This window comes from Adiantum capillus-veneris, chromosome 27 (genome assembly GCF_014529385.1).
Source record: "Adiantum capillus-veneris isolate H3 chromosome 27, ASM1452938v2, whole genome shotgun sequence".
Classification (NCBI taxonomy): Eukaryota; Viridiplantae; Streptophyta; class Polypodiopsida; order Polypodiales; family Pteridaceae; genus Adiantum; species Adiantum capillus-veneris.
Window position 1 is genome coordinate 75,150,733 of NC_140957.1, and position 23,200 is coordinate 75,173,932.

The 23,200-nt window shown below is 41.8% G+C and overlaps 1 pseudogene; it reads right to left on the reverse strand.

Moving 5' to 3' along the window:
* Positions 1–5,753: 5,753 nt before the first annotated feature.
* Positions 5,754–7,262, reverse strand: LOC147422208 (uncharacterized; annotated as a pseudogene).
* Positions 7,263–23,200: the final 15,938 nt, after the last annotated feature.

Genomic DNA, 23,200 nt, shown 5'->3' on the forward strand with positions numbered 1-23,200 from the left:
ACAAACATGATTTCCAAGAACAACATCGGAGAGTTCATCGCCTTCAAGAATTAACAACATCTTTGCTTTCCATCCTGGAAATCCTTGACCTTGGAAAGGAGGAACAGAACGCTGGCCAGAAGGAAAACCGGTGACGAGAATATTCATAGCCATATCTTATTGCGAGAAGACGTATAAGATAAGATCGCAGAATCTGTACACCATATATAGTGAAGGCCGCAATTGAGAATGAGAGAGATATGAGTATTGCGTTCTGTCAACGATAAACGTAAGAAGGATGCTCAAGGAACGTCCAAAGATGTGAGAGACGTCACCCAAAAAAAAGGTAGGGTAAAGGAGACGTTAATAATAAACGAGTCCTCAAAATAGAGTGGCGTGAGACACAAGATTGACGGCCACAATACGAATAGCAAAAAGATAAATCTTCTCGAAAAAGTTAACGCCAAAATAAGAAAAACGATCGCGGACGCTTCACGAAGAAGTAGGACGAAGAAAGCTGCGTCAAGCTCAATTGCAGTAAAAACAACATAACTTTCTGCTATGAACTCCGATTGACGCAAACCTAGAACTCAAATCGAAGAGCTCGAGGAGACGAACAAGTTTTGGATGAAAAGTTCCATTGCGCTTTTTCCGTTTCTCCAAATTTTGAGCAGAACAACAAAAAAAATTGAGATGAAGTTCAGGGTGTCATCAACAAGAAAACGTAATCAACGATTAGATTGATTAGAAATAAATGCCACATAAAACACTAATCATATTCTTCTTAACACAAAACAACCACAGTTAACAAGAATCAACGCTCAAAAATAAAATTTGTAGCAATTTTGAATTTTACATGTGAATCACATACACATACTGTTGTGTCACTATGAATTGAATCGGTGCGTGATCGTTACCACTCTGATACCATGTTGAGATGTAGAGAGAAAGAGAGAGAGACGAGACAAGAGACACACCATATACGCTCCCAAAGACTGATTCATATTGAGGACAAGATACAAATATATAGGTGATACCAAGTTCAGTAGAGTGAGCCATATATAGCTCCAACATGTCGGCCAACAACTACCCGAGGCCGCCCTCTCTCTCTCTCTGTCACTTTCTCTCTCCTGCTCTCTCTGTGTCAAGCCCGTAGGCCACGCAACAACAAGTTCTCTCTCTCTCTCTCTCTCTCTCTCTCTCTCTCTCTCTCTCTTACCCACACACAAACACACACCCTCTCACACACTCCCCTTCCCTCGCGAGCCCATCTCACTCTCTCTCTCTCTCTCTCTCTCTCTCTCTCTTGCTCTCGGCCTATGCAGGTGTAGTATACAGGAACTCTCTCTCTCTCTCTAACTACACACACACACCCACTACACACACACATACACACACACACTCCCCTCCCCTCGTCCAAGCACCCGCTCCCTCCCTCTCTCTCATTCTCGTTCTCCCTCTCTTTGTTTCCGTGCAGAGCAGGCACAAAAAAATTAAATGAAAATAATCATAATAATAATAAAAAAAAAATATATAACTTATACCCCTGTTCCCACGCACACCCTTGCCGTATACACCCACACACTTATACACACACTCACCCTATAAACACACACTTATACACACACACTCACCCTATAAACACATAAACACATACATACACAACCCCACACATGCATGCACATATTCCAAAAAAAAAACACAGCAGGCATACTCGCACACATCAAAGAAAAAGCAAACCGAAGGAGTCAACGTCATTAACAAAAAGAAGACGGTCAAGTCGCGCACCGCGGACACCGAAACAAGAAAAGATGCTAAAGGCATGCCTCGACCGACCGTGAAAATGATGAAAGCACTACATCAATGCACTAGCTAAGGCCGCTGTTCATCGGCATTGCATCCACGATGCCCTCTTGAGTGAAATCCGTAGGTTGTCATCAATTTTCCCAGTTTTCAAACCAAATCTTGTAAAAATCCCAATTTGTAAATTATCACCTCTCTCTAGGTGATGGCCACAAAGGCCCACCTAGGAGTCTTCCTTTTTAAAATCCCCAAGACAAAGCAAGGGTCAACCATCCAGGACCCACCGTCTTGCTTTGTCTCCCCTGATTAGGACCCTAACCTAATCAGACTGCCCTAAACCTAAAGTAGCCAGCACCTATCAAAAGGCACTGAGAGGTCACTATCAAGGGGAGATTGACAAGAGATTATGTAGATTGGGGGGGGGGGGGGGGGGGGGGGAATTTCATCAGGGGTTAGCACTTGGTAGCATTTTGGTGGGAGGGATTGGCAGCACTTGCATCACGAGAGAGGGGATTTAGTGTATCAGTTTTGGGAATTTGCACTATGTAAAGAAGCTATGTCTACATCTCGAATCCAATGGTCGCCACACACACACTCATGCTAGCAAAGTCTCCGTGTTTGTGAGTCACCTCTAGAGAACGCAGTATTAGGCTTAGAGAATGTAGTATTATTCTCACTATCTCTCCCTCTATCTCTCTATCACCATGATGGCCACCTCGCCGGAAATAAGGTTTCTATAAATATTGCAAGAAAATAGTTTTCTCTCACACCCTGAGGGTTTTCATCACCTGCATCATTCTCTCTCTCCCCCCCCCTCTCTCTCTCTCTCTTTCTCTCGGTGTGTAGAGTTTGTGATATCTCCAATCACCATTGTCCGCATCCTAGCCGCTCAAAGCTAGGTGGTGCCCCCTATTCGCTTCACCGTGGCTGGATCGACGTGCATCGACATCCTGGCGTTTTGAGGCCGTCGGGGTCCATGTCGCGCTTTGCGCTTGTCATTTGGTGCCCTCACTGAGGAGGGCTTCTTGGAAACCTCCAGTTTACAATGCTTAAGACAACGCACATCATCAATCATGGATGAATGACTGAAAGAATTCTCCAACTGGATAACGAAAGAGGAGGAGACTAAAGAGACACTGGTCGCCTTTATTGAAGTACTACTTACAAGCTGCAGTGTAGTCAGTATTCAAGAGGTAAGCTCCTCATCTCGTGTTGCTCGTTCTTACCTGAAATTGAGAGCATCAGATGGGAAGGCTATGAAGTGCCATCACTGCTATCAACCAAAGCACACTATCAATGAGTGTCAGCAACGAAGGTAATGAAGGGGTTGAAATTATCTACATTGACATTCACCGCGAGGAGTCGTCCATATCAAGGGAGGAAAAATATCGGTAAGGCCTCTCTTTCCTAAGGAAACTGCAAGCAAAGGTATAGCCTCTATTCCTAAGTGGCCAAAAGGGGCTGCTCAAGCCAAAGGGAAGGAAGGGCTAAGCCAGTCCAGAAACACATGACCCCAAAGGAAGAAGCATCTGGCAACACGAGTGCTTCAAGTTCGAAAAGCCGGGTCGTACCCTGTTTTCCAAAAAGAAGATCATCCGAGGCTAAGCGGCGGAAGGTCGCCTATCGATTTGCACGGTGCATGCGAGTACTACCAATCCATTTTGACAATCCTGAAGAGGAAGTGGTAAGAATGTTTCCATGCCCTAAGGAGGAGTGGTTCGGCTACTAATCTCGCTATTTTGGAGGATGGGTAGAGGGTCTTTCTCCTCTCCCCGTACAACTCATCCTGAAGAAGCTCTCCACCATGGGTGAAACCCAGTGGGCTGGAGACGAGTTACAGCTGAATGGAATGGAGTTCATGCAATGCATCGACTACAGTAATTACTTGCAGCTGCTGCTAGCTAAAAGGCTACGTGCTGAGCGACGAAGGAAAAGTGGAGCCTATGAAAGGCGACGACCTCCTGTGGATCTCCCGACTCATCAACACCGGCACAATAAGAGTATAAGTAAGTGCTCCACTCTCTGTGCATGATGGAAAACGGACCAACAACGTTCCCGTTTAGATTTCTGCAACACATGCATGTGAATATTTATGTAGATAGGAAAATCTTCTACCAACAGAAGATTGTGTATGTGTTTGGTGATACGGTGCTAGGAGAAATCCTTAGCTCCCCAAACCCTATCATTCTCCCCATATTGGATTACCACCACTCATTCAATGTTTTCATTTTTATCCTGTTTTAAATTTATCCACCCAACTCTGTAAAAAGCCGCTATGAGCCGCTGATGTCATTAATGTTATAAAAAAAAAAGTTTGTAATTTCCTGAGTTACTACCATGGCAAGTGTCTCTTATCCCACATTCAGGGAAAGAAGGGAGAAGACATCACCACCGACTTTCTGGATGACTTTGACATCGCTTGTGTGGTTTCCAACAAGGTTGACGACGTCTCACGGCTACAAAATTTTCCTCTACTGATGAAAGTAGAGGCCAAGTCTCGGTACAATGTTTTTCCCCAAGCTACCAAAAATGCATGGGATGTACTACGTGTTGCCTTTGTGAAGAAGTATGGTGGAGGCATAACCTCAAAAAAGTTATGGGAGCTGCTGATGGAATTAAAGTAGGGAGGTCTGCTAGAGTATGCCACTTACGAATCCAGGTTTGTGGATTTGTAGGAGCGATGGGTTGCCTCAATGGAGGAACGTGAAGGAACGCCTAATTTCTTGAAGAAAGACCGTTTCATTGCTAGCCTGTGGTCGCCGCTTAAAGAGAAGGTGAAGGGGAGGTTCCCTGCAACGTATGAGTTGGCAGTGGAAGTAGCTCATCTTAAAGACAAGAAGTTGCACATGCAACCAAGAGTCAACGAGTCAAAGGAATCGAGCTCAGTTTGACTAACCCCACTGACTGCAACAACCGTTCATAGAGCCCAACCACAGGAGGCATCAAAAGAGCAGCAAGACCTATTGAGTTGCATCACTACTCATCTTGAAAGTTTATCCATGCATATGGTGCAGCAAGGGCATGCACCTGTAAAAATTCAGAGCAAGGGAGAGGAAAATGAATGCAAAACCAAGAGTACCACTGCTACAATTGCGAGGGAGATGGCCATGGCATGTATTATTGTCCACGTCCGAGAAGGCAGAACTTCAATAGAGAAGGAATGCAGAATCAAATTTCTCCACCAAGGGTGAGACCACCCCTGCCCAGACAACCAATCTCACCTGTTCAAATCCCACCACCAGTCGTGCAACCACAGCTAGCCCCACCAATTCAATTCCTACAGCCACCGATGCAACCACCACCACAATCACCACTTACACTCATCCTATGCCCACCACCAATTGGTACCCGCACACCAAGTGTCATTGGTCTTGCAAAAGAGGTCAAGATGAAGATAACAAAAGAAGGATCAAGCGAGGAGTCTGTTCAAAGGACTGAAGCAGTGGAACAAGAAATTAAAGAATCAAAAGATGCTACCCCAGTTAAGGAGGTAAGTTAAGAAAATTGTGCTACGAATGTGAGAACATCTCTAACGCTAGATGAAGTAGACACCAAAGCGATCAATCGACAACATTGGGCAGTAAGGGTAAGAAGGTGTAAAGTGTTGATCAAGCCTCGCCAGAGTAAGAGGAATGCAAAGATCATGGAAGATACAAGAGAAGAGGAAGACCAACCTGCTAGCAAGGCTTTGCAAAAGATAGACAATATATCAAGCAAAGGGGAGGGCTTTGAAAATAGAAGCCTATGCACCAGCATGGACCAAGAACAGTGTAGCAAGCTGAAGGCATCCTGCATCAAGGAAGTTTCACCAGAGGACCATAACAACGAGGTAAGTATGAATGAAGGTTTGGAGCTGGATATTTCTTTTCAAATACTGAACAATCAATGATACCAAAAAGTGACAAAGTAGCATAAAAGTATGATGGAACCATAAAATATTGGGGAAAAATGAAGTGTAAGGTGGACTCTCACTAGTCATCAAAGGGGTTGACACGCGAAGCCATGTCACCCACATCATGAACATCAAGAGAGGTGGAGGCCCCCTCTCTGCTTCTCTTTTTAGGGCGAAGTAATGGTTGCACATAATCTAAAATCAGAGTGTCATCACTGTCGACTGCTGGACACACCCGTCCTATGCCTAAGCATGCTGCCAATACGTGCGTTGTACCACATCCCAACTCCAAACAAAGACCTCCATGCCTACAAAGAAGATCCACAAAACATGCAATAAAAGAATCACTTCGTTGCAAGCCACCACGCCATGGCTCCCTGGATGATGATCTCGCTAGAGAAGACTCTGGAAGATGGTGCATCATGTAAGAATCCAAATGTTGCATGCCAAGTCGATTGAATAGCGGAGTGCTCTCAACCACAAAGCAAGGTGGTTGCATGCCAACCCTATGCACCATAAGTAAGAGAGAACAATGACACTACACCAACACATAGACAATTAGAACAATAAAAATAACAATAACACACCAGAATGAGAAACAAAAAAGCTAATTATGTAGAAGAGCATTACCTCAATCCGACCACCAAAGCTATTACCATAACCATAAGCTCCATGATGAAGGACTACAATGCGACGATGAATAGTCATATCTGATGCATGACAAAATCTCTCAACCCAGCCAATGGTATCTCCTGCAAAAGGTTTCTAAAGTCACAATAGAAAACATACAACAAAAATATAGATAAGTATTGTATAAAATTATGATTGAAGCACAAACCGGTCATAGAGACCATGATCAACAATCACCCAGAGTCTAACAAAGTCGAATATGCAAGTTGCATGCCTGCACGAACATGATCCTCACTACAAATATCCCAAAGGGACACAACAGGGGAGGCTAAGTGGGTACCACCAAAAGGAAGATCCAAAAAAATAAAATCAGCAGCCCATGCGACTGTTCTCCCACCACGCACGCACAAGGTCCCATCAAAGCGTGCAGAGCCCATGTGCTGATGAACACAAATCCATGCCGGATGTCGAACACCGGCCCTAAAATGAGCAGCAATGGCTATGTAGTCCCCAGAAATGGCCATGCATCGTGAGTCGGACAATGAGGATAGAGAAGACAAGGGAATATCAACGATGTAGACAAAAGAAATGGTTTTCTTTGCAACAATCTCCCCACGAGCTACTGTGATACAAGAGGCTAAACAAAGTGAATCAACTCCAATAAATGAACACACAAATGTCTGCATCATAAGTGATAGCTCACCATGCTCTTGCTCCATGTTTTCATCCACCCTAGTCTCAACAATCACCTCCTTTCCCTTGTGAGAAGTATTTGTAGCTTAGAAAAAGCAAAAAAACACAATATCATCAGTATGTAAAACAAATAAGTTAAGAAAAAGAGAGTTTAAAGCTCTTTAACAAATCATGGTTGAATTTTTTTTGAGTAACCATTTACCTGATATTACTCATTCACTCTAGGAGGTAGAGGCACATTGATGGATGTGCCACCAACTCTCATTGTATCATGAAGCTCTCTCTCTCTCTCTCTCTCTCTCTCTCTCTCTCTCTCTCTCTCTCTCTCTCTCTCTCTCACCAATACATGCCCAAAATCCATGTCTATCCACCATGGGCATGTCTCCATCTCCCAAGTAGTGAAATTATGTATGGAAGGGGAGTACATGCATTCTTCCCCAGTAGATAGTTGTGCCCACTGATTAGCTAAGAATGGAATCCCAGGAAGAAAGCCTTTTCCAACCAAGGATAATAGAAATCTAAAACAATCAAACAAAATAACATCACTACAAACCTTGTACTAATGAAAAGCTTGAAATAAAAGTATGATGAGCTTGACCTATAGGCTAGCTGCTGAGATGCCATGCGTACTGTGTCCACTTTCTTCATAGCTTGCTTGGTCAACATCTTTTGTCTTAGCTTCAAGAGAGGTTTCCAAAGGAAAAAGATAGGGTCGTGCTTCAAAATTGAGCTCCTCAAGTAAGAGGCAAGAGAGAAATCATGAGGCAACAAAATACCACCAACAATGTTGGTTAAATCCTCGACAAACTTTGTGGTCCTATAAAAAATCCTTTGTAGAAGGCCCTCTCTATGAATCCAACTACATAACAATGAAGATGAGAAAAAACTAAAACAATCACAAAAAACTAGCAATCGTACATCAAAGATTTTTGAATGTCAAAAGAAACTTTACTTACATGCGATACACATGATCTCCTTTCTTTAAACCATAAGATGCTCTAGTAATCTTGTCTGCTTCAAGCAAGGAAACCCATAACAGTTTGCTCAAGACATGAGCATCATGCATAGCAATCAAGTTTAGTTTCTCAAGCGTAGCCCAACTATCAGGACCCCACTTGAGGGCAAGAACTCGAACCATCCAATCCGGTCCAAGATTCGGATCAACAATATTTAGCAACTGCAGTATTCGAGCAACGAATAAAAAACCAAGTTTGAACAACTATTACACTATGTGAAAAACACCTAAATAAAAAAATTTCAACCACCTTTCCAACATGCTGTCCATATTTGAGTGCTAAATCATTCAACATCTTCTCCTTCTCTTTTATAAGTTCTTCATTTGTCATTGTCTGTCTAGCTTGCTCTATTCTTTGGCTCAATTCCTTGGACATTTGAACCTTCAAAACATACTTAAAAATAAATAATTTGCAAAAAAGCAAGCACATAATCTTTGGCTCAATTACTTGGATATTTTATCCTTCAATACACAATTGAAAACACATAATTTTCAAAAAAACCAAACACGAGATCTTTCTTAAAAAGCATGCCAAAGACACTTACATCGTATAAGAGCTTTTCCAAGTATTGACGACTAAGTGGATACCAAGGCTCCACACCCTTCGAGTATTTCTACGGACTGCAACAATCAACTTTTGATCTTTTTCTGGAAGCCCTGTTAAATAAGCTTCATGATCTGCTGCACAAATGTGGGAGCAGTTGACAAGCTCATACCTAAGATGGGTGATCACAAGAGCATGTGTGTTCATGCTATTCCAAGTTCATATACAATACATACAAAGTCAGAAACATAACATAGACATTTTTTGCTAAAATATATGGAAAGTCAAAAAACTTACAAATTCATTCTTTGCAATCTACTAAGAAGAGCTATCTCTTGCACTTGTGTAGGTCAATAACTGTACAAATCACACTACAATGTTTCTCTCGATCAGTGGAGAATCTCTCTTTAATAGCAGCCGTCCAAGTGACCGTTCTATGATTACCCTCCCAATCGTAGAACATTTTATTAGAAAGGGCTTGAAGATTTGGTCTTTTAGAAAGCTCAATTTCAAACTCTTTATGTATATCAACCCATATTGGGTCCCATGAAGTAAGAAGGTCCTCTGCAAAATAGATAAGCATAGACAGAAAAGCACACTCAACTATTGTTTATGAGAACAACAAAAAACACAGTAGAAACAGAAAGTAGAAAATATCAAAGTAGAGAAATGAAATACCTGTAACATAAGGTTCCTCCTTCTTGCAATTCCAAATTGAAACAATAAAAGCTCCTTTTTCTTGCATATAGCCCTCCTTTGCAAAAGCAGATTTCAATCCACTAACATCATCTCTTAAGCCTCTCACCCTTGCATATGGGATCAATCAACATAAAGGAATCGGTGGACAATCAAAACAACTAAACATGTGAGTACATTGAAGAATATCTTGTCCTCTATGCATGTATAGCTTGTCTCATCCCCTGTCTCAGTATCTACTGCTACTTCATCTCTTATGACATAAGGCACTATTTGTAAACATGCCTCTTGTGGGGCAAGAGATTCATCAACTTCATTTATGGAGCCAAGCCCCAAGTCTTGACTTTGCATCTCCTCTTCCTGTGTCTCCAAACCTTCTGTCATATCAGTGATAGATACTGCACTTATTTGATCACTGCTCTCTAATATACTTGAAGCTTGAGTTGAAGAGAGTCGTCTCCCTCTGCAACCTCATCCACGAATTGAAGGACTTGTAAAACACAACAAAAACCAATTTATTTACTTCACTGAAACTACCTCTAGGAGTCCATGCTGACGCGGATGCCTAGAGGTAATTAAAAAAATCAAAAACTTTATTTATTGATCATCCACCAAATTATCCAAGCGGCGTGGATCACAAGAGGCAGCTAACAGATTTAAAAAAAGCATGCCCAATTATAAAATTTCATGAGAAATTCCTTCTAGCCATCCATTGTCGGCGTGGATATCTTGAGGGAGCTTACTGAGAATGAATCACTGCAAAAAAATTTTGTCCCAAGAAACTCTTTCTAGCCATCCACGTTGGCGTGGATGGCTACAGACAGTTCTTAGAGAAGCTATGTAACTCTGCAAATCTCAAGAGAGAGCTTATCTATAGCTAAATTCATACATTCAAAAATTCCTTCTAGCCATCCATGCCGGCGTGGATGGCTAACAGCCAGTTCTAACACAAGCTATATAACTTTGAAAATTTCCATAGAGAGCTTATCTATAGATAAATTATCATATTGAAAAATTTATTCTAGCCACCCACGCCCGTGTGGATGGCTACAGACAATTCTAACAGAAGCTATGAGACACCATCAATCACAAAAGCAATAGAGGGTATGCAGTAGTTTTGTTTATCCAAGAGATTAGGCTAAGAATGCATCTCTCCTGTAGTTTAGTTTCCTTCAGTAATGTGTAGAAAGCTCTACGTCAGGTTTCTGTATTCTTTAAAACTGTCAATAATTTAAATTAAAGCTAGTAGCCTTACAAAACATTACAAAACTTCATCTTAAACATTGGAAAGAAAAACTACCTGTAGCCATCCACGCCTACAGGTAGTTTACAAAGGTACCTAGCAGGAGGCTTTCGACCCGAGGAAGACTCCCTTCTCCCCATGACGATTTCTATGCGAACTCCGAGCTTGACGATTTGTAGCGCTTAAGGCATGCTATAGAGATTGAAGGTTGAAGGATCTTAAGAATGAAGGTTGAAGGCAAGATTGATTGCTGCAGAGAAGGATTGCATGGAGTATATGGCCTTAGAGGGTGTATGAGTAAGTAAGCTGAGATTAGCATAAGCTTGGAGCATAATAGTAGAGATTAGCGGCAGGAGGTTAGCGCATGAGATAAGCACCAGGAGGTTAGCGCAAAGCTTTGAAGGCGCATTGAGTTTGCAGGTCTGCAGCAGAGAAACACAATTTTAAGATAAAATACTAATAAAATAAAGAGCCAGTGCATCTTTTCTTAAAAAATAACGCAGGGCCTAATAGGTTGTACCCGTTTTTGGAAAAGAGTTCAGTATAGCGAGAATCGAACGAGATACTGGAAAAAGGAGGTTAGGTGATGGGCATACAAGGAGAGTGCGAGCAGGTGTGTTTTTCTTCCAGAGAGGTGGCTTCGAGAGGTGTGGATGGCCGATGGCCTTACACAAGACGCATCAAATGTGTTACTGAACTCGTCAGGTAGCGATCTGAACTAGCGAGGCGTTGTTAGGCAGGGGCTTTTCGGAGCTTGAGGAAGGGGTGAAAACAAATGTATGATTTTTTAATGCAAGAATCCAATTGAAAACAAAATAACGCATGACTAAATAACGCAGGGCCTGAATAACGTTTTTTAATGCAAGAAAGCAATTGAAAAATCGCATTATATAAAAAAAATCAAATCTTCTGTAACACTTTCAATGCATTGCTCGGGGAAAGTGTCCGCTTAAAATAACTATTGTAAAATTTGGACAAATGCAACAAATACACATAGCCTTGGTTTTACCTTGTTAATCCTCTAAGGCAATGTACTTTGTCCCATATATTATCTCAAATGAGTCTTGCTTTGTAGTATGCCTGATCCAAGAGTGGGGGAGACCCTCAGCTAGAGCTTTCCTTCGATTACACATACAGCTAATCTGGCCTTGTTTCATTGAACTTTGGAATCTATCCCAAACTAACCTCTATTGTCGAAGACACATGTACAGCTATTTGCATCCCTCACCATATTACCTGTTTGGGGCATAGTCCCAATGCTGGTAGATTAGCTTAGTGCTCACATATCCCAGTTTTTAGTGTAAATTGGGCGATTGCAAATTAAATATTCCCAATCATAATTCCATGGGACCTTGATTTTCAAGCTTAAAAATCTCAAGCTTATAAGTTTTCAGTTATTTTTGCCGACCATATCTGACGCTTGCCAGCTTTTCATCTGTGCATCGATCTTCATTTCTCTACCTGTCAAAGGTGGAAGTTCTGAGCTCTTGTCGGAGACTTCTGGGGCTTGGCTCAGACTAAGCCTCGCGTGACCATGCCCATAGCCGAGCACTGTGCAAACACTCTAAAATTCAGTTAGAGAGGGTATTTGGAATTTGTGCATGGGATATTGAAGTGGGTAGGTGAGATTCGCTTGTCATTACTATGCACGATTCACTGAAAATCTTAAAACTCAAAGTGAATTATTTTTATTATAATATATTTTAGAAAGATATGATTTTTATTCTTGGGAACACGAACATGCAATCCTCTTGGCGGCTTGCGGTTATGAATAGGATTTTAAGCATATCAGTCTATTCTATTTACACCCGTTGTATCATTCAAAACCATGCCAATGCTTTCTAATATTTCTTACCTTCTGCTCTGCACACTATTAACCCATGGGGAGATGTATTACAGTTTTTGGTCCAGGGCGTGGACAGAAGCTAGTGCTTATGTTTGATACCAGAATTTATTCGTTGACTGTTGCTTGTTTGCAAGAACATTTTGAGCTTCGTGATGCTAATTTCTGTCTTTGTCCATTAACATTATCTAGACAGCAAGTCAAGGTAGAAGCTACTATATCATCAAATGGTGAACAAACTTTTATGCTTGATCATGAGCAACACCAATTCTACAAGGTGGATATGAGAAGTGAGGATTAGATTGATGCTGGCATTGGCAGTGTTTCTCAAGACAAGAAAGACAAGAAATTACCTCTCTTAGAGATCAATGCAAGTGTGATTGACATGATTAAGTGCATGCCATTGCAAAGAAATTTTTATATTGTGCTCCATCAAGCCAAGAAAGTGGTCTCTACTGATTTTCTCCCAGCTCATTATGATGGGTATATTTCTTTTGAATTACCGCTAGCTGGTCATTCTTGAGGTATGAGTGGTATGGAGCAAAGACATGATAGTCACATGTGGGTAGAGTATGTTACTTGTAGTAGTGATAGTTTCGATGGTGTTTTCATATTTAGTAGATGCTCTGGGCATTTGCATTGCATCAACATTGATTGTCCATTTTATTTGCGTTCAAATATGTCCAATGAGTCTCAATGGCGAGGTCGGCTTGTTAAATCTAGTCCTAAAGGATTGATCTCTTCTCAGTATGGCACACTGGTATGCACTCATTGTGGACAAATTCCCGAATGTGTTTCTACAATGTCTTGCAGTTATTTACTATTGTTTGCCTAGAGATAAGCAAAATTGTACTAGGTGTGCTTTGCATCTTGGAGAACATAATCATCCATGTTTAGAAGGGAGGAGTTGGATGGTTGAAAGTCACATTGATGAAATGTTTCTTGATCATGCAAGCCGAGATCCTTTGGTGACTGCAAAACAATTAGAACGGGCCACCACTCATGATCTTATCATGGAAAAGCTTATTGGAGCAGGTTCAAAAGCAAGTGCTATGATTGAAGATTTGGAATTTGTTGAATTCCTTGATAGTGTGACTCCCTTTTCAAATAAAAGGAGAGTGGAACGAAGCTTGGAGTCTGCAAAAAGATCAAAGAATATCACTTCAAAGGGTCTTGAGGTACTGCTTGACTTGAAAAGCAAGTGCAGATATCCTTTCATCCATAGTATCCCTTTCCCAAGCCAATTGGGTGAAAAGGTACAACCTCATGTATTTAAAATGTCAATTAAGGGACCGGGCAGTGGAGTTGATTTGGTGAATCGGATGCGTCTGGAGGTAATTAAAAGAAAATGCGGGTGCACTTTGATCATGTTCACCCTGTACAAGGATGGTCGACTATGTCAGCGCATGTCTATGACCCTTACGTGCGAGAGCTGCTCACCATTGCAACTGCTGAGTTTAGAGTGGAAAATAAATATGCTCAGATTGAATTTTGGAAGATGCTAAACAATGTGGTTAAGGAACAGGGTTTTGATAAGCCAGAGTTCATGCAATTGAATTGCTGTGCGTACTGTTTATTTTGGAGGAGCAAAGAGGTCTATTCCAAACAAAGAGAGATCATGTTTGTTTCATTGGGAGAAAAGTATGGTTCGACATACTAGCAAGTGCATCCGCCCCACATTTCAAGAAGAGCACATGATTTTGAGCCGCAAGTGGAGAACTGCACCTACAGAGAATGCTGTTGAGCATTGGAAGGGAGAGCTTAGAAGATTTTGGAAAACAGGAATGGCCATTGAAGGGGAGATTGCTTCGTTGGAGACATGGCTGGCTTGGTGGGATACGAGTGCCTCATTGGGGGGAAAGATTTGTATCACAAGATGCTCCAGGAATATTTGTTCCCAACACAAACTTGTCTGAGTCAAAACATGCTAGTATGCATGCCTCTGTTGGTTATAAGGATCACATAAGTTTGTATGAGGCAGCATGTGCAGATATGGCTTTAGTTGTGCTTCAAAGTGTGAAATATAATGCTTATTTGAAAGGTGCTGGGAGCTCCACCGGTCCCGGCATTAAAGATTTGGCAGATCGCTTCATGAACCAACCTTCATCTGATTTAGTGGTAGAGCAAGAAAGAAACTAGTTGACCTCACACATTCTTCAATGCATGAAATGGGTGTCAATAGTCCTGAAATGAATAGAAATATAGTCCAAGAAAAGAGTATTAGAAAAAAGAGGCCAATTTTTGTTGATGTGAAAATTGTCTTGGAGGAGGATAGCCACAGGCCAGAGTATGTTACAATGACAACTTCAATTGGTGGGCTTCAGCACAAAAAGAAACTCCAAGGGATGTCCCATATCCTGAAGTAAATGTAGCAAAGTCATTTTGGTCAATAAGGAGAACGGAACCTGGGCGAAAGATGAATTGTTTTGGTGTGGTGTCAAAAGATGGAGATCGATGTGGGAGGTTCATTAATGATTGTTCAATGGATGCCAAAATAGGGGTGCCAGCTCCTTGTTTTTGGGTCACAGAAAATATCCTCCATCTGGTTCACAACAGGAAGGCCTTGTGGAAGGGTACATTTGGTTTTGTAACTCCAATAACATGCACACGTGGAAGGTTCACAACATAGTTGAAGGTCCACTAGGTCCAGCTCCGGGTGTTTGGGTGGTTGCAGAGGGCACAAATTTGAAACCTCAAGAGGTAACGAAATTGCAAGCCAGTGGTTTTGTTTTGCAAGCAGGAGTGACATCAGCAACAAGAATGCATGAAATAGTTCCATTGAACCAAAGAGTTGCTAGCAACGTCCGTCCCAAATTTAGAGATGGAAAGATTGTGAAATGGAGATCACAATTAACAAAGGAGTTTCATGGCAAGATTGAAGTGGGTAGAACCATGGCAGTAGAGTTGGTGCGAGAGGTCATTGTGGTTTGCAATGAAACACATGTTTTCTATATTAAGATTGTGGGGTCAAGTGCAAAGGGAGTGACATACTTTGTGAAAATGTCAAGTTTTCCTAGATGTACTTGTGAGGATTTTCAAACCCGAGAAAGAAAGCGCCTTGTGTATATGCCATGTAAGCACATTTACTTCATATTTCTTCAAGTACTTGGCCTTGACCCTCATGATCATGAGTTCATGCATCAGCCTGCTCTAATGAAATTGGAGTTAGTCCAAGCACTTGGAGGTTCACGGGTGCTGATGCAGCCTTAAAGGCTTGTGGACCTTGCAATGGTTTTGAGAAGTAGTTTTTTGGGTGATATGTGCTTATCGGTATTAACATTTGCCTCAAATATTCTCGTGCGGCAGTATTTTAGTTGTTGCGCTCTCCATTTTGGTTTGTAGATGTGATACACCTTTTTGTTTAATTTCAATGTTGATGGAAGGTTTTTGGCATGTGTTAGTGATAGAACAATTTAAAAATTATTTTTATAGGTAAAGAAACTATGTAGGGACTGTCTCTAACCAATAAAAGTCCAAGATATATACAGCTAATATATTGCACAAGGATATAAAAAAACATTGTAAGTTTTGCAAAGTTTATGGTTTGCTCAATTTTGTGTCAAAAAAATTATAAGTTTTGCTCGGTTTCCCCCTTGCTCGATTTTATTTGCTCGGATTTTGGGATTCCCTTCCATGACCACTTGATTTTCCATGATTGGTGGTCAATTGGGACACCTAAATGGTTTTTGATTGTGAAATGTTCATGAAAAGTATGTGCAATCATTAGGTGTAAGCGTAAATGCATTGGCAATTGAGCCAAATCTGAATTTTGGTGCTTAATTTTTGAGTGTGTGCATTGCTTGATTGTGTCAAATGGTGCTAATGTTTTAGAAATTAATCATGCATGCATTCACTTATGCTTGATTGAGTTTGCAATTTGTGCATTTCAATGCGGAATTGATGTAATTCTTACATAAAATTTTGGCCTAAATTTGGGTGTGTGCGCCTACTCAATGGCATATGCAATCCGGTCCTTGAATGAATAATTGGTATTTTTAATCAATTATGATGATTAATTTGGCTATATGGTTGATGTGTGTGCCTACTTAATGGCATTTGATATCCAATTTGGAATGAATGATTGGTGTTGATCACTAGTTATAATGATTGAATAGACCTAAACCTTTGTGTGTGTGTCGTCAGATCAATTGAGATGAATGACTCAATTTGTGCACAATTGAGAATGATTTGCATTTCCACATTACGGTGTATGCCAAATTGATTAAGGATGGTAAAGAATGCATTAATTTGTGCGATCATGAATTTCCATAATCAAGTGTGCATAGCCTTACGAACCAAAATGAAAGAAAACCAATATGGGATAGGAGCAATCGAGATTGCAATGATGATAATTAGGAATGGGATAATGATCATTGAGCTTAACTTCAAATGTTTTGGGATGAGAATGGGAGAATTAAAACCAATATGCACAATTGAGTTGCCTTGCATGTTTATCATTAATGACAACGATGAAATTTTGAAAATAATGGTTGATACTTCACTTTTGATGGTTATGCAATTTGTTCAATTTGGATTTAAGATCAATGTGAGTTCTAAACAAAGATGGCCTCCATGATGCATCTCCTACTGATGGCAATGATCCAGGATCATAGCTCCCTCATCCATAGTCAAAGCCGAAGCCATCATGGCCACTGGCTCCACATTGTTGAACTCCTTGTGGATGTTGTCTCCACTCTCTCATCTGGTGCAGTCAAACCCACACACTGGCGATGCTCGAGCCGTTGCAACGTGCTCATTATAACCCCTGCTCACTGCGCCGATCGTGCAGACACTGCAAAGTCCTGGAGAGCCGCTGCCTGCATCCTGTCTTATACTCAACCCAACACACACTCAAAGTCCGTGCTAGCCCGCACCGATCCAAGTATCTAAGCCTTGCTCACCAAACTCCTCATGCCACAAACCCCAAGTTCCCAACTCAAGTCTCTTGGCAGTCAGCGATGCTTCTGGCCGCTTGTTGAACATGCTTTCTCACAGACCATACCCGGGCCCTCCCTCCAAAACTCCTCGCCCTTTGACTGCGTAAGTTGCAGCCCGAACTCGAAATTAGTTATAAAAGAAAAGAAAAAAAAAGAGGCACGTTCTCACCATCCTCCCATCTTAAAAAAAGGGGGGGGGGGGAAACAAAAACATAATCTTCTTCTCGAGGGTTTTAATGAGTTTGGTCTCGCAGTATGCCACAGAGGATGCTCGAAAACAAGATCAGTTAACCAAGAAGATGTTTCTAATTGTTGGGCTATTTTAAAGTTGTGATTGGAAGACGAGATACATCATTTGGCTATGCAAAGCCACCTCATATATCATCATATCTCCATTATGCATGCTAGCCTTGGATGATCACTCATAACGGTGTTTAAAATGATGAGCCTTTTCATGATGACAATATCAATTTTTTTTTGTTCTTGAGGATGCGTGGGAGTGCGAGTGACCCATATTTGTATACAATCGTTGACCAACGTCATTTATCTCTCTTTTGTTGCCTTGTATGTCAAAGTATGCTACATGCGAGCATGAGAAGCAAATGCATTGATTTACTGTGCAATGGGTGAACAACTGTTCATAGAGTTACATAAAATTTTCCAAGTTTGTGGTGGAATGTGATAGATTTTGGAGCTTGGGTTAGTTAAAACCTCCTAAAAGCACTAATCAGTGATCTTTTTTGAAGGGATGGTGGCCAATGATACAAAACAAGGATTTGATGCTTCAAGGGATCTTACATTTCAATTCATCTTTTTCCTTTGCTATGCATGCCATATGAGAGCAAGCAATGATGCATGGTTTTTAGGACCCCTTCTGAAGATGCAATAAAGGCACAGTCAGTTGTTGGGGAGATGAGGATACTCTAGTCCAAGGGATCTCGAAAGAGAAGAAAAATCTACTTCACAAGCACCAAAGAGTAAAAAGTGCCATGGACAGAAGATACGTGGGAACGAGCTCTTCTGCATGCCTACAACCTATATCTTACAGAATAGCCCATTCTAGGTGTGAATTTCTAGTGAAATTTACACGAGGATGTTCGTGTGGACTCACAGCACAGCATACTCCGTTTTCACTTTTTTACCGACAGTAAATATTTTTTACCATAGTAAATATTTTTTTACCTACAGTAAATATTTTTCACCTACATGGTAAATACAAATCACTTTTTACCTACAGTAACTTTTTTTACCCATGGTAAATATTTTTTACTGCACCATAAGTATTTGGTAGCAGTTCACTGTTACTAGAAGCAATGATTGGGCATCAACAATGCAGTTACAAGAGGAGAAAAGGGGAAAATCTTATGGTAAAGGTGAGTCAACAGGGATAAATACTTTTGAGTTGAAAAGAGACATGCTGATTTTTTCAAAGAACACATGTCAAAAGAAGCCATGGTTGAGGATTTTTTGAGAATTTGATATTCAGGAGGACCTAGCTACCACCTCCCCCGTGCAGGTCCCCCCCTGACATGTGCTGAACCTCCAGTTTCAACAGCCACCTTACCTGCTCTTAAATGCTGGTCAAGGCCTTATCCCCATGTGTCACAATCAGAAAAATCAACATTTACCCTCTCCTCTCACATCACTCTAGAAAATATCTTGATGGTGACATATCAGGTGACCTCAATCTGTTGACCACCCTAAGCAAAAAGTAACCCCAATCAGTGGATTTAAGCATGTTTATCCCTAATCCTAAACCCTCTCAGAAACCTATATAAGGAGGCCTTCTCTCACTCAAAACCAACACTTCACCCACTTCACCAAGCAACGAAGCTATGACGACATTGCTCACAACGAGGAGCTATGGATGGAGCTCTACTCTCTCTCCCTCTCTCTCTCTCCTTCTAGTATGCTACATTACTAGCCCTAAAACCTAAATAAGGAGTCTTCTCTCATGCTCCATGGCTACCATCCTCGCCATCATTCTCTAAGGTATTGATGTGTTGCTAGTAGGATCATACCTACTTGCTGGGTTGATTGTTTTTGACAAGGGGTTATGCCATCCTTGGCTTGCTTCTCTATATCCTTGTTATGTATGATCAGATGCCGTTGTATTGTTAAGCTGATGTCTTGTGTATATATATGCTACATAAGGTCCCTAAGCTTCGTTTCTATGTGTTTTGCCATATGTTTTGATGCCATCATAATGCCAGAAGTCTCACTTGCCTATGTGCACTATGTGTGAGGTCCCTAAACCTCTTAATTTAGGGTGATGCCCCCTTTGTTTTGTTCTTTGCTTGTTTGCATGAGGCGTGGTTTGTGGAGTGTGCACGAGTACAGAGGCCACCCGATTGCACTGCTCTTTTTCCTGCTATCATTTTGGTACCCCCACTGAGGAGGGCTACACAGACCTTCAGTCCACAAGCAATGAAGATGTGCAATCTACAACATGGACGAATGGCGTGAGGAGTTTGCAAATTGGAGAACAGAAGAGGAGGAGGGTTTAGAGGCCTTAAAAGCTTTCATCGAGGTCTTGTTACCAGGTTGCAGTGTCATTGAAATTCAAGAAGTAAGTTCTTCTACATGCCTTGTTCGTGATCGTCGCCAAGGAAGGAGAGTAAGAAGAAGAGCTTGATATACCTCTCCTCTCAACCTATGAGTGCTCCAGAAACCTCCAACGCACATGAGCTTGAAATATTCTACATCAACATACACGAAGGTACTGTGACACACATTAAGGGAAGAGAAAGCATCACTAGACCTCTCTTGCCTGAGGAGCCGACTAAGAGGAGGAAGATCACCTCTACACCTAAGTGGCCCAAGGCCGCAGCGCGTGCTCAAGCGTAAGGTAACATTTGGCTTAATCTCATTAATAAGGGATTACATGACCACTACATGCAAGAAAAAGTCTAGTGAGCAGCCAACTTCAAACCTCCAACTTGCAACCACGACTCTCACCCCTAAATCTTCCTGAAGCAAAGAGGCGAAGGCTTGCCTACAAGATTGCCGCCCGTCTGCGAGTGCTCCCAGTGCACTTTGTGAATCCAGACACCAACAATCCCAAGCCAACCTCCTGTCTGCGTGAAGATCACTTTGGATATTGTCCAAAGTGCTTTGGAGACCGGGTGAAAAGCCTCCCTGCCCTACCTTTGCTGCTAATTTTCAAGAAGTTATCTCAATCTAAGGAAACTATCTTAGTTGATGATGTGTTGCACATTAATGGTGTCACTTTCATTCATCATGCTGATTATGGTAATAGCATCCAATTGTTGCTTGCTAAAAGGCTCAGCATTGTACAAAGTGTTGCCATCACACCTTACCTCTTCATAGATGCATCAGGAAGAGTCGAAGTGATCTGAGGTGCTGACCTTCTGTGACTGATCAGGCTCATTGGTCCCAAGGTGGTGCAACTAAGCTAGGCTCTTGTGTGTAAGTATGGATGCCAATAATGAGAATGATGATCCCCGCATGTTTCCTTTCAATTTTGTGAGTCATATCCGTGTGAATATTTGTATTGATAGAAAAATATTTTATCAGCAAAGAATAGCCCTGTTGTTTGGAGCCGAGAGACTTGGGGAAATCTTGCGCTCTCCTCATCCTGTCATTCTACCCTTACTAGACTATGACCATTCCTTTGATGTGTCGATCTTCATCCTATTTTGAGCTAAGTTGTGCTAAAGCTCCAAATTGTAATTACCATACTCTATTTTAAAATAAATTAGAGCTGTTTGTGTAATTGTTTACTGTCTCACTTATGGCCTTCCCTAATTTTTATGGTAAGCCTGAGGAGGTTGCTCCAGACTTTTTGGATAATTTGGAAATGGCCTTTCTGGTATCGGGAAGGGATGACGAAGCTACTAAGTTAAGGGCCTTTCCTTTGGTCTTGAGGGAAGGTGCAAAATTATGGTATCAAACTTTGGCACCTGAAGAAAGAAGAGACTGGGAGTCCTTAAAGATGGCCTTCATCGAAGAATTTCGCCGCCATGAGCCTCCAAAGGAGATATGGAGACAGCTCTTAGAGCTACGCCAAACATCACCCAATGACTATAGAAGCTATGAAGGAAATTTTTCCAACCTGTGGGAGAAATGGTGTGCATCACTAGGTGAAGGAGAAAGGGCGCCAGAATGCCTAAAGAAGGACTGTTTCCTGGCAGGGCTTTACCCCATCCTTTGAGAAAAGGTAAAAGGTAAATTCCCAGATACCTTTGATAAAGCTATGACTTATGCAAGGGAGAAGGATAGTAAGTTAAAATTCCAAGCTCAACTACAAGGGGGAATGGAGCCTCCACCGCTAGCTCAACCTACGGCAAGGGTAGTAGCAGGGACAGGAGCAACAGACCAAGAGTCCTCTCAACAAGAATTACTTCAACAAATCACCAATCAACTAGAGAGCCTGTCCATCAATCTGGTTGAAGGTGTAAGGGCTCCCCAGCCAGGAAATGAACGAAATAGACAAGAAGGACAAAGGCAAGCACGTGAATACATTTGCTACAACTGTGAAGAGGTAGGTCATGGCATGTATTATTGCCCCCATCCACGACGCTATCAAGGAAATGGTAATCAAAGACGGCCTCCTCGCCAGCAAGTCACTCCTCCTCGAGCTAGGCCACTAAATGGACAAAATGCACACGTGGCTCCACCAATCCAAATATTGAGACCCCCTCCTCCACCACCACAAGCACCAGCAGAGATCCCTCCACTACCATCGGGAGGGGAGGACAGGGCTGTCTCTGTCATAAGTCTTGACAATGGTAAGGATAAAGGGAAAGAAAAAATGGAGGAAGCTGTTGCCATGCCAATAAAGAGAGTTAGGAGACAAAGAACTGATGAAATGGAAGCTTCAGAGCCGGATAAAGGGAATGAGGGTTCCTCCCAAGTGATAGGAGACAAGAAAAGGAAGAGTAGGTCAAGGAGGCACATAGGAGTAGAAGACTTTCCACTTGGGGTAGGATCCATACCTTACGACCTAGTAGCAGATGTGAGTAAGCAAGGACTAAAGATTTCATGGCAGCAACTCCTCCACCTTTCCCCAAAGATGCGTAGAACCTGGTTTAAGATGGTCAGCACCAGGAGGGCTAAGGCAAAGTCAGTTGGGTCTATTAGTTCAAGAGGCATGAAGGATATCGTGCCAGTCATTGATGCAGAGATTAAGAGTCAGCGAGTCTCCAATGTGTACGTAGATGGTGGAGCCGAGATTTGTGTTATGACAGAGAAATTAATGCACAGGTTGGGTTTGGAAGTAAACGAGCAAACTTCCTTACAAGCTAAGATGGAAAATAATGTAAGGGTGGCTTGTGTGGGAAAGGTTAATGGAGTGAAGGTTTCAGCTTTTGGTGTGGCAATCTCAATTGATGCTTATGTGATCCCAACTAAGGGGGAGGGCTATCCGCTAATCCTTGGAAGACCTTGGCTTATGGCTATGAAAGCTAGGCAAGATTGGGAGACAGGTTCCCTTGAGTTGCGACCAAATCATAAGGTAGGTGGCAAGCAACAAAAAATTGTGTATGACATGAAGCAGGGTAGACAACAAGACCTAGAGATGGAGACTTCTATGGATGAATGGAGCAAAAGCAGTTGCTCTTCATCTGAGGATGAGTCATCTGAGGAGGATGCTAGCTCTTTGGAAGTCATGGGTATAATACTGCGAAACCCAGAAGGAGAAGGTGGTCAAGACTCTCTAAACAAGGAAGAAGCCACAGGCTTAGAGGAGATGCTAGCTAAGGACCTACTAGAAGAAGAGAGAGAACCCTATTTGCAGGTACTAAAGAAGCATGCTGGCCTCTTTATAACTGATTACGAGCACATTAGAGGAGTGACGGTAACCCAACACCATATCCAATTAAAGGAAGGTGCCAAACCAGTGGTGCAAAGGCTAAGGAGATTAGGGCTAGTGCAACAAGATGCACTCTTAAAAGAAGTAAAAAG